The sequence below is a fragment of the Balaenoptera physalus genome (assembly GCF_965194825.1).
Source record: "Balaenoptera physalus genome assembly, chromosome: 13".
Taxonomy (NCBI): Eukaryota; Metazoa; Chordata; class Mammalia; order Artiodactyla; family Balaenopteridae; genus Balaenoptera; species Balaenoptera physalus.
In genome coordinates, this window is record NC_138892.1 from 82756377 (window position 1) to 82769990 (window position 13614).

The 13614-nt window shown below is 43.0% G+C and overlaps 1 long non-coding RNA gene across 3 annotated transcripts in view; it reads left to right on the forward strand.

Moving 5' to 3' along the window:
• The window catches only part of LOC309640711, a 92983-nt gene extending 80033 nt beyond the window's left edge, over positions 1-12950 (forward strand). The window contains exon 8 of one of the 3 annotated variants that reach the window (XR_014252340.1): positions 4429-12950. This is a non-coding gene — a long non-coding RNA (uncharacterized lncRNA). The remainder of the gene's footprint in view (positions 1-4428) is intronic. The other 2 variants (XR_014252341.1, XR_014252342.1) reach the window with 2 other exon arrangements.
• The last annotated feature ends 664 nt before the right edge of the window (positions 12951-13614 follow it).

The following is a 13614-nucleotide window of genomic DNA, read 5'->3' on the forward strand; positions in this document are numbered from 1 at the left end:
GATATGAGAATTGCTACTGCAGCTTTCTTTTGATTTCCATTTGCATGGAATATCTTTTTCCATCCCCTCACTTTCAGTCTATATGTGTCTCTAGGTCTGAAGTGGGTCTCTTGTAGACAGCATATATATGGGTCTTGTTTTTGTATCCATTCAGCCAGCCTGTGTCTTTTGGTGGGAGCATTTAATCCATTTACATTCAAGGTAATTATCGATATGTATGTTCCTATTCCCATTTTCTTAAATGTTTTGGGTTTGTTATTGTAGGTGTTTTCCTTCTCTTGTGTTTCTTGCCTTGAGAAGTTCCTTTAGCATTTGTTGTAAAGCTGGTTTGGTGGTGCTGAACTCTCTCAGCTTTTGCTTGTCTGTAAAGGTTTTAATTTCTCCATCAAATCTGAATGAGATCCTTGCTGGGTAGTGTAATCTTGGTTGTAGGTTTTTCTCCTTCATCACTTTAAGTATATCCTGCCACTCCCTTCTGGCTTGCAGAGTTTCTGCTGAAAGATCAGATGTTAACCTTATGGGGATTCTCTTGTGTGTTATTTGTTTTTTTTCCCTTGCTGCCTTTAATATGTTTTCCTTATATTTAATTTTTGACAGTTTGATTAATATGTGTCTTGGTGTGTTTCTCCTTGGGTTTATCCTGTATGGGACTCTCTGTGCTTCCAGGACTTGATTAACTATTTCCTTTCCCATATTAGGGAAGTTTTCAACTATAATCTCTTCAAATATCTTCTCAGTCCCTTTCTTTTTCTCTTCTTCTTCTGGGACCCCTATAATTCGAATGTTGGTGCATTTAATATTGTCCCAGAGGTCTCTGAGACTGTCCTCAGTTCTTTTCATTCTTTTTTCTTTATCCTGCTCTGCAGTAGTTATTTCCACCATTTTATCTTCCAGGTCACTTATCCTTTCTTCTGCCTCAGTTATTCTGCTATTGATCCCATCTAGAGTATTTTTGATTTCATTTATTGTGGTTTTCATCATTGCTTGGTTCCTCTTTAGTTCTTCTATGTCCTTGTTAAATGTTTCTTGCATTTTGTCTATTCTATTTCCAAGATTTTGGATCTTCCTTACTATCATTATTCTGAATTCTTTTTCAGGTAGACTACCTATTTCCTCTTCATTTGTTAAGTCTGGTATGTTCTGACCCTGCTCCTTCATCTGCTGTGTGTTTTTCTGTCGTCTCATTTTGCTTATCTTACTGTGTTTGGGGTCTCCTTTTCACAGGCTGCAGGTTCGTAGTTCCTGTTGTTTTTGGTATCTGTCCCCAGTGGCTAAGGTTGGTTAAGTGGGTTGTGTAGGCTTCCTGGTGGAGGGAACTAGTGCCTGAGCTCTGGTGGATGAGGTTGGATCTTGTCTTTCTGGTGGGCACGTCCACGTCTGGTGGTGTATTTTGGGGTGTCTGTGGCCTTATTATGATTTTAGGCAGCCTCTCTGCTAATGGATGGGGCTGTGTTCCTGTCTTGCTAGTTGTTTGGCATAGGGTGTCCAGCACTGTAGCTTGCTGGTCGTTGAGTGAAGCTGGGTCTTGATGTTGAGATGGAGATCTGTGAGAGATTTTTGCCGTTTGGTATTACGTGGAGCTGGGAGGTCTCTTGTGGACCAGTGTCCTGAAGTTGGCTCTCCCACCTCAGAGGCACGGCCCTGATGCATGGCTGGAGCACCAAGAGCCTTTCGTCCACAGGGCTCAGAGTAAAAGGGAGAAAAAATAGAAAGAAAGAAAGAAAGAAAGAAAGAGGCTATAATATAGTGAAGTAAAATAAAGCTATTGTAAAGCAAAGCTATACAGACAAAATCGCACCCAGAAGCATATACATATACACTCACAAATAAAAGGAAAAGGGGAAAAATTAATATATCCTGCTCCCAAAGTCCACCTCCTGAATTTGGGATGATTCGTTGTCTATTCAGGTATTCAACAGATGCAGGCACATCAAGTTGTTTGTGGAGTTTTAATCCGCTGCTTCTAAGGCTGCTGGGAGAGATTTCCCCTTATCTTCCCTGTTCGCACAGCTCCTGGGGTTCAGCTTTGGATTTGGACCCGCCTCTGCGTGTAGGTCGCCTGAGGGCGTCTATTCCCCGCCCAGACAGGACGGGGTTAAAGGAGCAGCTGTTCGGGGGCTCTGGCTCACTCAGGCCGCGGGGAGGGAGGTGTACAGAGGAGGCGGGGTGAGCCTGCGGCGGCCGAGGCCGGCGTGACGTTGCACCAGCCTGAGGCGGGCAGTGCGTTCTCCCGGGGAAGTTGTCCCCGGATCACGGGACCCTGGCAGTGGCGGGCTGCACAGGCTCCCGGGAGGGGCGATGTGGAGAGTGACCTGTGCTCACACACAGGCTTTTTGGAGGCGGCAGCAGCAGCCCCAGCGTCTCACGCCCGTCTCTGGGGTCCGTGCTGATCGCCGCGGCTCGCGCCTTTCTCTGGAGTTCGTTTAGGCGGCACTCTGAATCCCCTCTCCTTGCGCTCAGCGAAACAAAGAGGCAAGAAAAAGTCTCTTGCCTCTTCGGCAGCTGCAGACCTTTTCCCGGTCTCCCTCCCAGCCAGCTGTGGTGCGCTAACCCCTTCAGGCTGTGTTCACGCTGCCAGCCTCCGTCCTCTCCCTGCGATCCGACCGAAGCCCGAGCCTCAGCTCCCAGCCCCGCCCGCCGAGCAGACAAGCCTCTCGGGCTGGTGAGTGCTGCTCGGTGCCGAGCCTCTGTGTGGGAGTCTCTCCGTTTTTTCCTCTGCGCCCCTGTTGCTGTGGGGTCTGCGCTGATCGCCGCGGCTCGCGCCCTTCTCTGGAGTTCGTTTAGGCGGCGCTCTGAATCCCCTCTCCTTGCGCGCCGCGAAACAAAGAGGCAAGAAAAAGTCTCTTGCCTCTTCGGCAGCTGCAGACTTTTTCCCGGTCTCCCTCCCAGCCAGCTGTTGTGCGCTAATCCCTTCAGGCTGTGTTCACGCCGCCAGCCTCAGTCCTCTCCCTGCGATCCGACCGAAACCGAGCCTCAGCTCCCAGCCCCGCCCGCCCCGGCGGGGGAGCAGACAAGCCTCTCGGGCTGGAGAGTGCTGCTCGGCGCCGATCCTCTGTGCGGGAATCTCTCCGTTTTTCCCTCTGCGCCCCTGTTGCTGTGGGATCCGCGCTGGTAGCTGCGGCTCGCGCCCGTCTCTGAAGTTCGTTTAGGCGGCGCTCTGAATCCCCTCTCCTCGCGCACCAGGAAACAAAGAGGGAAGAAAAAGTCTCTTGCCTCTTCAGCAGTTCCAAACTTTTTCCCCCGGACTCCCTCTCGGCTAGCTGTGGTGCACTAACCCCTTCAGGCTGTGTTCACGCCGCCAACCCCAGTCCTCTCCCTGCGATCCGACCGAAGCCCGAGCCTCAGCTCCCAGCCCCGCCCACCCCGGCGGGTGAGCAGACAAGCCTCTCGGGCTGGAGAGTGCTGGTCGGCACCGCTCCTCCGTGCGGGAACCTCTCCGCTTTGCCCTCCGCACCCCTGTGGCTGCGCTCTCCTCCGTGGCTCCGAAGCTTCCTCCCTCTGCCACCCGCAGTCTCTGCCCGCGAAGGGGCTTCCTAGTGCGTGGAAATCTTTCCTCCTTCACGGCTCCCTCCCACTGGTGCAGGTGCCATCCCTATTCTTTTGTCTCTGTTATTTCTTTTTTCTTTTGCCCTACCCAAGTACGGGGGGAGTTTCTTGCCTTTTTGGAGGTCGGACGTTTTCTGCCAGCGTTGAGTGGGTGTTCTGTAGGAGCAGTTCCACGTGTAGATGTATTTCTACTGTATCTGTGGGAAGGAAGGTGATCTCTGCGTCTTACTCTTCCGCCATCTTCCCGAGCGCTTCGTAATTCTTTATACGAATTTTATAAAAAGTAAATGTTGAAACTTTGAGTTATAAAATAAATTTATACTAGTAAAATAAATATTTTTATTTTGATGGGGTCCCCTATGAGATTACATTTGAGAAAAGTTCTATTGCTGTATATATATATATTTTTGGCTGTGTTGGGTCTTCGTTGCTGCACACAGGCTTTCTCTAGTTGTGGCGAATGGGGGATACTCTTCATTGTGGTGGCTTCTCTTGTTGTGGAGCATGGGCTCTAGGCACGTGGGCTTCAGTAGATGCAGCACGCAGGCTCACTAGTTGTGGCACACAGGTCCTAGAGTGCACAGGCTCTGTAGTTGTGGCACATGGGCTTAGTTGCTCCGCAGCATGTAGGATCTTCCTGGACCAAGGATCAAACCCATGTCTCCTGTGTTGGCAGGCAGATTTTTAACCACTGCACAACTAGGGAAGTCCCTATTGTTGTATTTTTAATGAAAGTTTGAAAACCAGTGTTTTAAGAAAATTCCTCTGTACATTTTTCCTGCTACTTGATATCAAAATAGGAAAACAACTTATGGTTTCTCTTGCTTTGAGATCATACACCAAGCACAGTCCAAACACTGTGATACCTATCTCTTTCACCAGCATTGCTCAGGTCCCCAGGAACAAATTGAGCATCAGGAAGAAGGAAGAAGCCATGGGAGGTAAGCATTCCCCAACACAGCACTGGTCTACACTCTTGAAAAACAAGGCTGAGATTCTTTTACTCTAAGAAGAATTGTGAGTTGCTAAGAAATAACATGTGTAAATATAAGGTCTATTAGTATTTTAACTCTGTTCTAACCTAATCATTAAGTAATTGACCAGTGATTTAGCTTCGAGAATGTACAGCGTGAATTATTTAAAATTTCCTCCTTGAAATAGTTGGATACTCTGCAGTAGGGCATTGGGTAAGTAAATTATGATGCATGCTTATAAATAAGCCCTACACAGTCATTTAAAAATGATGTAGATATATAATTTTAGTGACATGGGAAGATGTTCACAATAAGCTTTTTAAGTGAATAAGTAGATTTCCAAATAGTATACACTCCATGCTCTCATGGGCTCTGGTGATAGGCTCCTGAGGTTCAAATCCCAGTTCTGGCATTTACTAGCCATGTACTCTAAGCAAGCTAAGTACATTGTGCCTCAATTCTACCATGTGAAAATAGCTTAAATAATAGAAACTACCATATAAGGTTATTTGGGGTTTAACTAACTAATGCATCTAACATGATTAGAACATATTAAATGCTCAATAAGTATTAGTAAATATCATCACTGTAGTTATTTTGGTAAGAATATGTCATAGAAAAAGTCAATAAAGACACATAATAAAATATTAACAGCAGTTCTCTTTGGTTTTGAGACCATGGATACTTTTATTTGGGGATGGTTTATCTGTACTTTGTAATTTTTTTTCAATGAACATTTACTAACTTGGTAAAATTTATATTTCTAATTATATTTTTGAAGAGATAGTTCTAAAAGCACTTCAGAGCTGCAAAACCTTCCTTTTACGTTTAAGATAGAATTGTTTCCATATCAAGAAATGGTGCTGTTCCCTTCAGCAGTGGCCATGCTTACCTGCTCCTCCTGTTTTGAAGTGAAGGCCATTACTTCTGTAGTTGGGACATCTTACCCTTGTTTCTTTACCTGCTACAGTTCCATACATCCCTAAAATTATAGTCATAATATTGGGTAGATATGCATTTTTCTAGGGAGAGATTCCATAATTTTAATGAAAAAGTTAAAGATCAGCTCATTTATAAATGCCTTTGTTTCTAAAAGTGAGAATGGTACACAAAATAGACACTTCCAGTCACGTAGCTTGTTATTACACAGATCTTGGCCCCCAAGGCCTCATGGTGCCTATAGAATATAACAACCACCCATTGGGAAAGCCTGAAAGAACACGGTCAGACTAAAGAGTGGGGATTGATCCTCTTTTGTAATCTGGGACTGTAGGCTTATTTCGATTTAAGATTTCCATAGCACCACTTCATATTATTAGAAACTGGTTTAGAACAGTGTTCTTAAATAGAAACGCTGGCTCATTCATGGGGTATATCGTACAGATGTGGGTCAATAAGCTAAGCTAAAGATCAACGTTCACAAAGTGGAATCAGATGCCCCCCCAGGAAACACGCCAGCATCATTTGCTCAAATGTCCTGTCCCTGGTCCCCAGGAAGCTCTCTAACCCTTTCCCTGCAGAAGAACTGTATCCCTGTCTTGGACAGATGCTCACAGTCATATAAATTTAACAACGGCTTTACATAGGGCGGATTTGAGGGAGGATGATGCAGAATTTTAGTATTTAATTTTTAACATCCTTCTATGGAGAGTCAATTTATATCACCAAAATTTACTCATTCAACTATTTTTTCAAAAGTAGCTTTTGAGCAAACACTGAGTGCAGTCATCTTACTGGACCCTAGGGTATCAGGGCGATTTGAATAAGTGGTTGAGAAGAGAGAGGCATAAATGACTGACCATAATGCTGTGCTAAAATTAAGGCACATTTACAAAGAACTATGTAGTGGAAGAATGAAATAATTCTGTCAAGAGTGGAGGTGGGATATGGTTCAGGAAGTGCTTCAAAGATGAAGTCACATTTTGAGCTAATTCTTAAAGGGTGAACCAGAGTTCACCAAAGGAGAGAGCTTGGATGACATTTCAAGCAGAGAAAAGAGCAGAAATAGAGAATCAATTGTCAATTAATAGCAGATTATAATTTTCTGGGAAATATATTGGTAATTATCCTCATAAGATAAACCCGCTCGCTTTGCAGTTACAAAGGAGGGATGGTTTAATGAGCGTGGGTGTTGGTGCTAGATCACCCAGGGTTTGAATCCACACTCCATCACCTGCTAGTTGTCTATCCATGGACAATTTGATCTTAACTTTCTAAACCTCAGCTTGTCATCTTAAAATGAGAGGAACACCTCCCATCTCCTACCTTACATGATCGTTATATTTAATGAGAGAACACACACATAGTAGATGCTCCATAAATCTTGATGGCTCTCTCTCTCCTCCTTTCCACTTCAGAAGAAGAGGGTGGGGCCATAAACATTGCATCTGCTTCACTGAGTGTTTTGAGAAATCATTTTATTAAAGTTCACCTGGATATTGCCTTAAATTACTTTTAGTACATAGTGTAATAAACTGATTATAAATGTAAATAAAAAGGAATTAAATTATATGCACACATATAGATTGACATCAAGTCACATATAAAAAGAAATTCTCTACTGATCTATACCCAAAAAACTTTGAACACAGAAAAATATTTTCATTAGGAGCAGAGAGCTGAAAGCTATTACCACAGAGCTGCTAGTAGAACCACAGTCCATTGATTTTTGAATCTGAGAAGAATTAGGAAATCAGGAAGGTGGGGAAGGGGAGTTTGATGTCACCAAGGTGTCAAGACCCAGCTCTGACCCACAGGCTGAAGACAATGATTATGAGCAGAGCAGCTGTGAGGTCCAGATCTGCTCTGTCTACACAAGGACACTTAGCTCAGCATCACCTGCAAGGCCTCCTGAAGTTTAAACAGAGAACCAGCCTCATCAGTGATGAGGTCCTGGAGTGAAGCTGGGTCCCTGGGCTTGGATGAACACTCTCACTGCACATATGGATATGCAAGCCACGGAGAACACCAGACCTCCAGGTGCTCCTGGGGGTAGCAAGTTGGAAGGAAGCAATCACAAACAGGGCAAGCATGGCTCAGGCTTTAATGATGCCTCGAAGCCCTGCTTCTCACCCCGTAGTCCAGTCAGGCTCTACTGGGAAGCCTCACCAGCAGCAGAAACTGCCAGCCCAATGAACCCTGCTGTAAAGAATGTAGCATCCCTTGGAGCAGAGACTCGGAGAGGAAAATAGTGTCAGAGCTGCTAACACTGATGCCAGACCTAAAACCAATTACCATGAAGGAGAAGGAGCTGTTCATTTGGCCTCTACAGTCACACCTGAGTTCACCCTCTGGTGGGGAGGCAAAGGAGAGTATTAAGTATGGTACCAGGAAACTGCACATGCCATTAAGAGAAGAAATAGTTGCCACAGGAAGACAGAAGAATGGGAGTAATTTGGTCTGGAGGATCTGGGAAGGCCTTGTGGAAGAGCTGGTCTGTGAACTGAGACTTAAGGACAGATGATGAGGATTTCAGGAAGCAGAAGTGAAGGAAATATGCATTCGAGGCCAGAAAGAAAAAGATACCTTCCAGGCAGAGGAAACAACAGGAGCGAAGGAACAGGGATCTAAAGCAATGTAGGAGTTTCCAGAAGGGGAGGCACAAAGTGACAAGACATGGAGTGAATGAAAGTGGGAGGGGGGCCATGGGAGGCAAAGGTAGAAGAGAAATTGGGGCTAGAATATGAAAAGCCTTGAATGCCACACTAAAACTGGTGGACTTTATTATAAAGAAATGCTAAACTGTGGGATACTGAGAAATACAGAAAGGGCTTGGTCAACTCACAGTCAAAGGAAAACACATGCAGATGAGTAACACATATTTCTGCCTCAACCGCAGGCTGCCATCACCAGGGAGGTGGACTGAGCTGGGCAAATTTCAGATGCCATCAGCATTTTCAGGAAACTCCTCCATGTATCATCAGGCTTGACATCAGGGTGGGGACAGGGTCACTGCTGCACCAAGCAGTCTATGCTGGCATGAAATGTGTGCATGAATATTTGTGGGAAGAAAGAGCAAATGAATTAACTCTTCCCTGCCTACCCAAGTTGGAATCAAATTCTCTCCCTGCTGAGGTTCTTGTTTATATCACAACAAGCTTCTAGGTCTTATTATTTTAGTGTTCTTTTGCTTTCCTGTGAGACTGTAAACAACTCGTGGGCAGGGACCAGTCTGTGCCTGTTCATGTACCTCCCGGTACCTAGACAGTGCCTTGTACCCAGTGGGCACTTATTGAATAGTGGTTGAGTGTCTAATTAGTATGGCAGATGAAATACTCTAGTGAAGTCACATGAATACCAAAAAAAGAGGGTTTTTAAAAAATTTTCCCATCTTTCCTTTCATTAGTTATGGTCTATTTTTTATCCCCCAATTCAACAAAGGAGAATTATTCTCATTACCCCTTTATTCCTGTATGATCTTCAATTTTTTAAATATAATTCATCCTTATATTTTGTGTAAGTGCATCTCTTTTCCTTTTTTTCTCTTTCTTCCTCCTTAGAACCTGAACTGAGGTCTACTTTTTCAAATGAGTCTCTTGTTTTTCATTTTCCAGTGTGATTTGTCTAACAGAACAATTTTCTTGACTTCCCACACCTCTCCCATCTTGTGGCTACAAATGGCCTTCTCTAACATCCTTCCCTAAATGACTAGCTGCTCCCAGTCTCCATTGCCCCTTTTATCTCATTTTCATGGAATTTTTCATTTAGTACTAAAGCCTACTGAAAAAAAAAATTAAGGTTATTTTACTAATAGGATTTTCCTTTTTTCTTAGAAACCAACTTCAACTCCACCAGCTTGTGATCTCTCTGCCCAAAATGACCTGCAGTTTCATGCACCCCCTCTCTGCAAATGCTGAATTCAGATGGCTATCTGCCCTGCTCATTTGTTTTTTCTTCTAATAATTGGCTCCAAGGTACTCCAAACATGGATTTTCAGCTGGACTAAAAAAACAAGTCACTTGTCAGAAGTATAATGCTGACATTTAGAGCAATGTGACATGCTGCCAATGACCCACTGTCAGAAATTCTACAGCATCTATAGTAGAAGCATTTTACCTTTTTGCCTCATAAGAGAATTTTTAAAAACTATGTATCCTCTCTCATCTTTTAGGTTAATATTTAAATTTGCATCATAATTTTAAATAGAAAGGATTTCAGTTCATTGTGTATCTGACATTTAAAAATAAAACTTTAATATCACTGTGTTAAACGTACCCAGTGGAATCTAAATGCCACAGTAATATGACGCTCAATCATCTTCCATTTTTACAAACATGAAGAAGCTCTTCTGTAACAGGTGGAGTATTTTATATCCTTCCTTTTCTCTTGAAAGAAATATTTCTGTTTCATTTCTCCCACAGAATTTTAGCTTGCTTAATATATATTTATCCTAGAAAATCTCTTATTAATTGCTTCATCTCTCAATATCATAAATATGTATATAAATTTAAAAAATTCAATTTCCTATAGCTATAAGGCTTTAAGCGTTAAAAATTTTAAATTTGGTTTGAGTTGTTATTTTTGTTATTGATAGAGATTTGGCTAAACCACATAGACATAATACATTTTTATAACTAAATATTAAATGTAAAAATGTACTTTGGGTGCTGTTGCTCTTGTATCTGTGGGTGAATATTACCTATTGCTAGTACAAAACAGTGGGCAGAATCAACAATATTCCCAATTTTTTCTTTACCAGTTGTTCATGTGTATGAGAATAGGGGGAAGTTGTGTTCCAGCAATGACTCAGTTCTTTGAACTCCTTTCAGAATGCCAAAATTCACACAGTGATTTATTATCAAAACCAGTTCTTAATGTGGTAGCAGCTGACAACTCAATTCCTTTGTAGGAAGCAAATAACTGCAACCCACCTGATATAAAGTGATTTGTAACTCTGTTATGAGTCATTCATTTGCCCAGTTCCTGGGAAATACCCCGTAAGATTCTACCTTTATTAAAGGAGTTTTTACTGGTATCTGTTACTTCTTCACATAGAGACACCTTAATTAATCCAACAAACTTAGAACGGATTGTAAAATGGAAACAGCTTTGCCAAAATAATACTTTAAAAAATATAAAATATTTTAAATAAATACTGTTAATATATTATTATGTTTTGTAATTATATAAGTATTATGTTTTAAATATTTTCATCAAAATGTGGAGATTTAACTCATTCAGTTTATGAAAGATATCTACCAGGTTAACTGACAAAGCCAGTCCTCATTATCAAACCAATTGCAAACTAGTGTGCTTTCTGTCACAAACTCTGGTTTTGTGTTTTTAATTCAAATAAACCTATGATACCCATTCCCATGAGAAGTGACTCCCTTCTGAATTTAGAACATCCCCAGCACAGGTCCAAATACCCTATTTCTAATGTCATATTTTACCCTTTTGCGAAAGAGACTGGGAGAAAGAGATGAGGTTTACTTTTGTTTTACGGGGCCTTGATTAAAGTGTTTTTTTGGGACCCCAGTACTTCAAATCATCCTTTTGCTTTTGCCTTAGGTTTTTATACTAGAGTCGTAAGTAAGGGATTAGTATGATTCTGGTTGAGTGAGAATGATGACTTCTGTATGTAAAGAAGAAAAGCTTATTGTGAGCAGGGAAGAGGGAAAAGAGAATCATCCTGGTGCCATGACCACGGGCACATTCTCAGTCAGATCAGTTTTCGGAGAGTGTACAGATGGAAGTTAAAGCTCTGGGAACTGATTCCCTAAAAAATTTCAGGTCCATGTCCCCCTGGGGAAATGTTTGTCCCACCTAAGGTGTTTGGGACCCATTCTAGCTGGCTGAGAGTGGACTGACTATGGTTATTGTGATGGGCACAAGTGGGCTGGACAATTCCAACTCAGTGCATCATCAAAAGAGGGTTGTAGGACCAGAATATTTCTACCTTATAAATCAATAACTTTTCTGTCTCCACAAAATAACTTGACTTCTTATAAAAATAATTCAGAAAATAATGTCTAGGTCACGTAGTCTGTCATTCTAACTTGAAGAATGGGATGCTAACTTTTTTATGGTCCTCTCAGAACATTCGCACTTCTGCATCATAAATACTACGAATGAAAAGGCAGGGTGAGGAAAAAGTAAAATATAAATTTAAAACAAGAATAATGAGTCAGCATCATCATAGGCACCTCAAATGATGCTTGCTGCTTAAAAAACCTTGGGGTATCAATTTTCTGCAATAAAAGACTGTGGGTCTTATTCATATTTCTAATGATAATGATGTTTAATAATTTTTAAAAACCTGTTCACTTTGGATGTTCAATGAAGGCAATTGTGATCACAAAGGAAAGTTTCTAAGCAGATACATGGTATATTATTTATGAAGATAAAGAAAATATTTTAGTGGCTTTTTTTTCCTGGTCATCAGTGATTACTTGAATTCAAGTAGAGAAAAAAACCAATCTAGCCTGTACTTATTTTTTAGTCCATTATTTCACTGAGTTCCTGAGTGAGAATAGAGTACACAGTGAAAAGCAATATGTAATAAAAGCAAGTCCATGATTCTTGAAGACAGCTTTGTCACAGGTATACATGAGCTCAAGAGTCATGAGGTAGTATAAAATTATATTTACTGCTTGGAAATAGAATGGGTTCATGCCTGTCAAAAAAGGTTTAGCCAAGGGGTAGAGATCAAGATGACAGAGTAGGCGGATGCTGAGCTTACCTCCATCCACAAACACATCAAAAATACACCTACATGTGGAGCAATTCTTACTGAAAACAAATTGGAGACTGGCAGAAAGATGCTTCTACAACCAAGGCTGTAAAGAAAGATCCACACGGAGTTGGGTAGGAAGGGAGGAGAAGAGATCAGGCTGGGCTCTGCACCCCTAGGAGGGGACACAAAAATGGAGGGGGATTACATGGGCTCAGAGATCCTCCCTGGGGAGTGAGGGGTTTGAACCACATATTGGGCAACCCAGCCTAGGGCCTGAAACTGATGAGTCCCCTTATTTGGTTTGAAACCAGTGGGACCTACAGGAGGGCTATAAGAAATCGAGACTCCACTCCTGAAGATCACATATACATTTGCTTACTCCCAGGAATAAGATGGAGGAAGTAGACTGAAACTACCTGGGCTCCAGCCAGTTTCCCACAATTGCCCCAGCACAAGCCCAGGCCACTCTAGTTCCCAAGCAGCTCCCCACTATGGGGAAGGCTGCCATTGCCGAGGAGAGTGCACACTTGGGTGGGCTCAGGCTCAGCACTGCATCTGAACAGAGTGATGGTGGTATGGAACTCTGACCAATGTGTCAGGACTGTCCCAGCGCCTGCACTGGCCTCTCTAGCTCTGGTATAGCTCCCCACTAGGGGGAAGGCTGCCATTGCCAAGGAGAGTACACACATGGAGGGGGGGAAGAGCAGGCTTGGACTCAGCACTGCACCTGAACTGGGTCAGGGTGGACATTACTGGCACTCATGGAGGCAGTGAATCGGGAGTGGTCTGGAACTCTATTTGACATGCCAGAATGTTCCAGTGCACACCACAGCCTACACTGAGCACCCATTCTGGCCCCAGTTGCTTCAACGCTGCTTCTCTCTGGGGCGACAGTGCTGTTGCCAGGATGGGTGAGGGCACACACTAAGAGGGAATGGAACCAACTCAGACCAGAGTTTCAGGGCTTCTGTTCCAGAATCTTGGGAACCAACCCTGTCCCCAATAGGTCAGTGATGGCCCTCAGGATAGGAAAAGCCCCAGCTCACACCTGCCTCTGGCTCTAGCTTCTCCATCTCCAGCCCCACCTCTCACCAAGGTGATAGCTGCCAGCACACCTGGGGAAAGGTGTGACCATTGCTCACATCAGATCCAGCTCGCCCACCAAAGCCACTGGGCACATGCAGACTGCATAGGGACTCTCCCACACAAGGACATCTCTTCAAGACTGTGATAGGTAACTGTTTCATCTAATTTCACAGAGACAGAGAAAGTTAAACACAAAGAGAAGGCAGAGGAGTATGTTTCAAATGAAAGAGTAAGAAAACCCCCTTGGAAAAAACACCTAATGAAACAAAGAGAATTTACCAGATAAAGAGTTCAAAGCATTAGTAATAAGAATACTAATTGAATTTGGGAAAA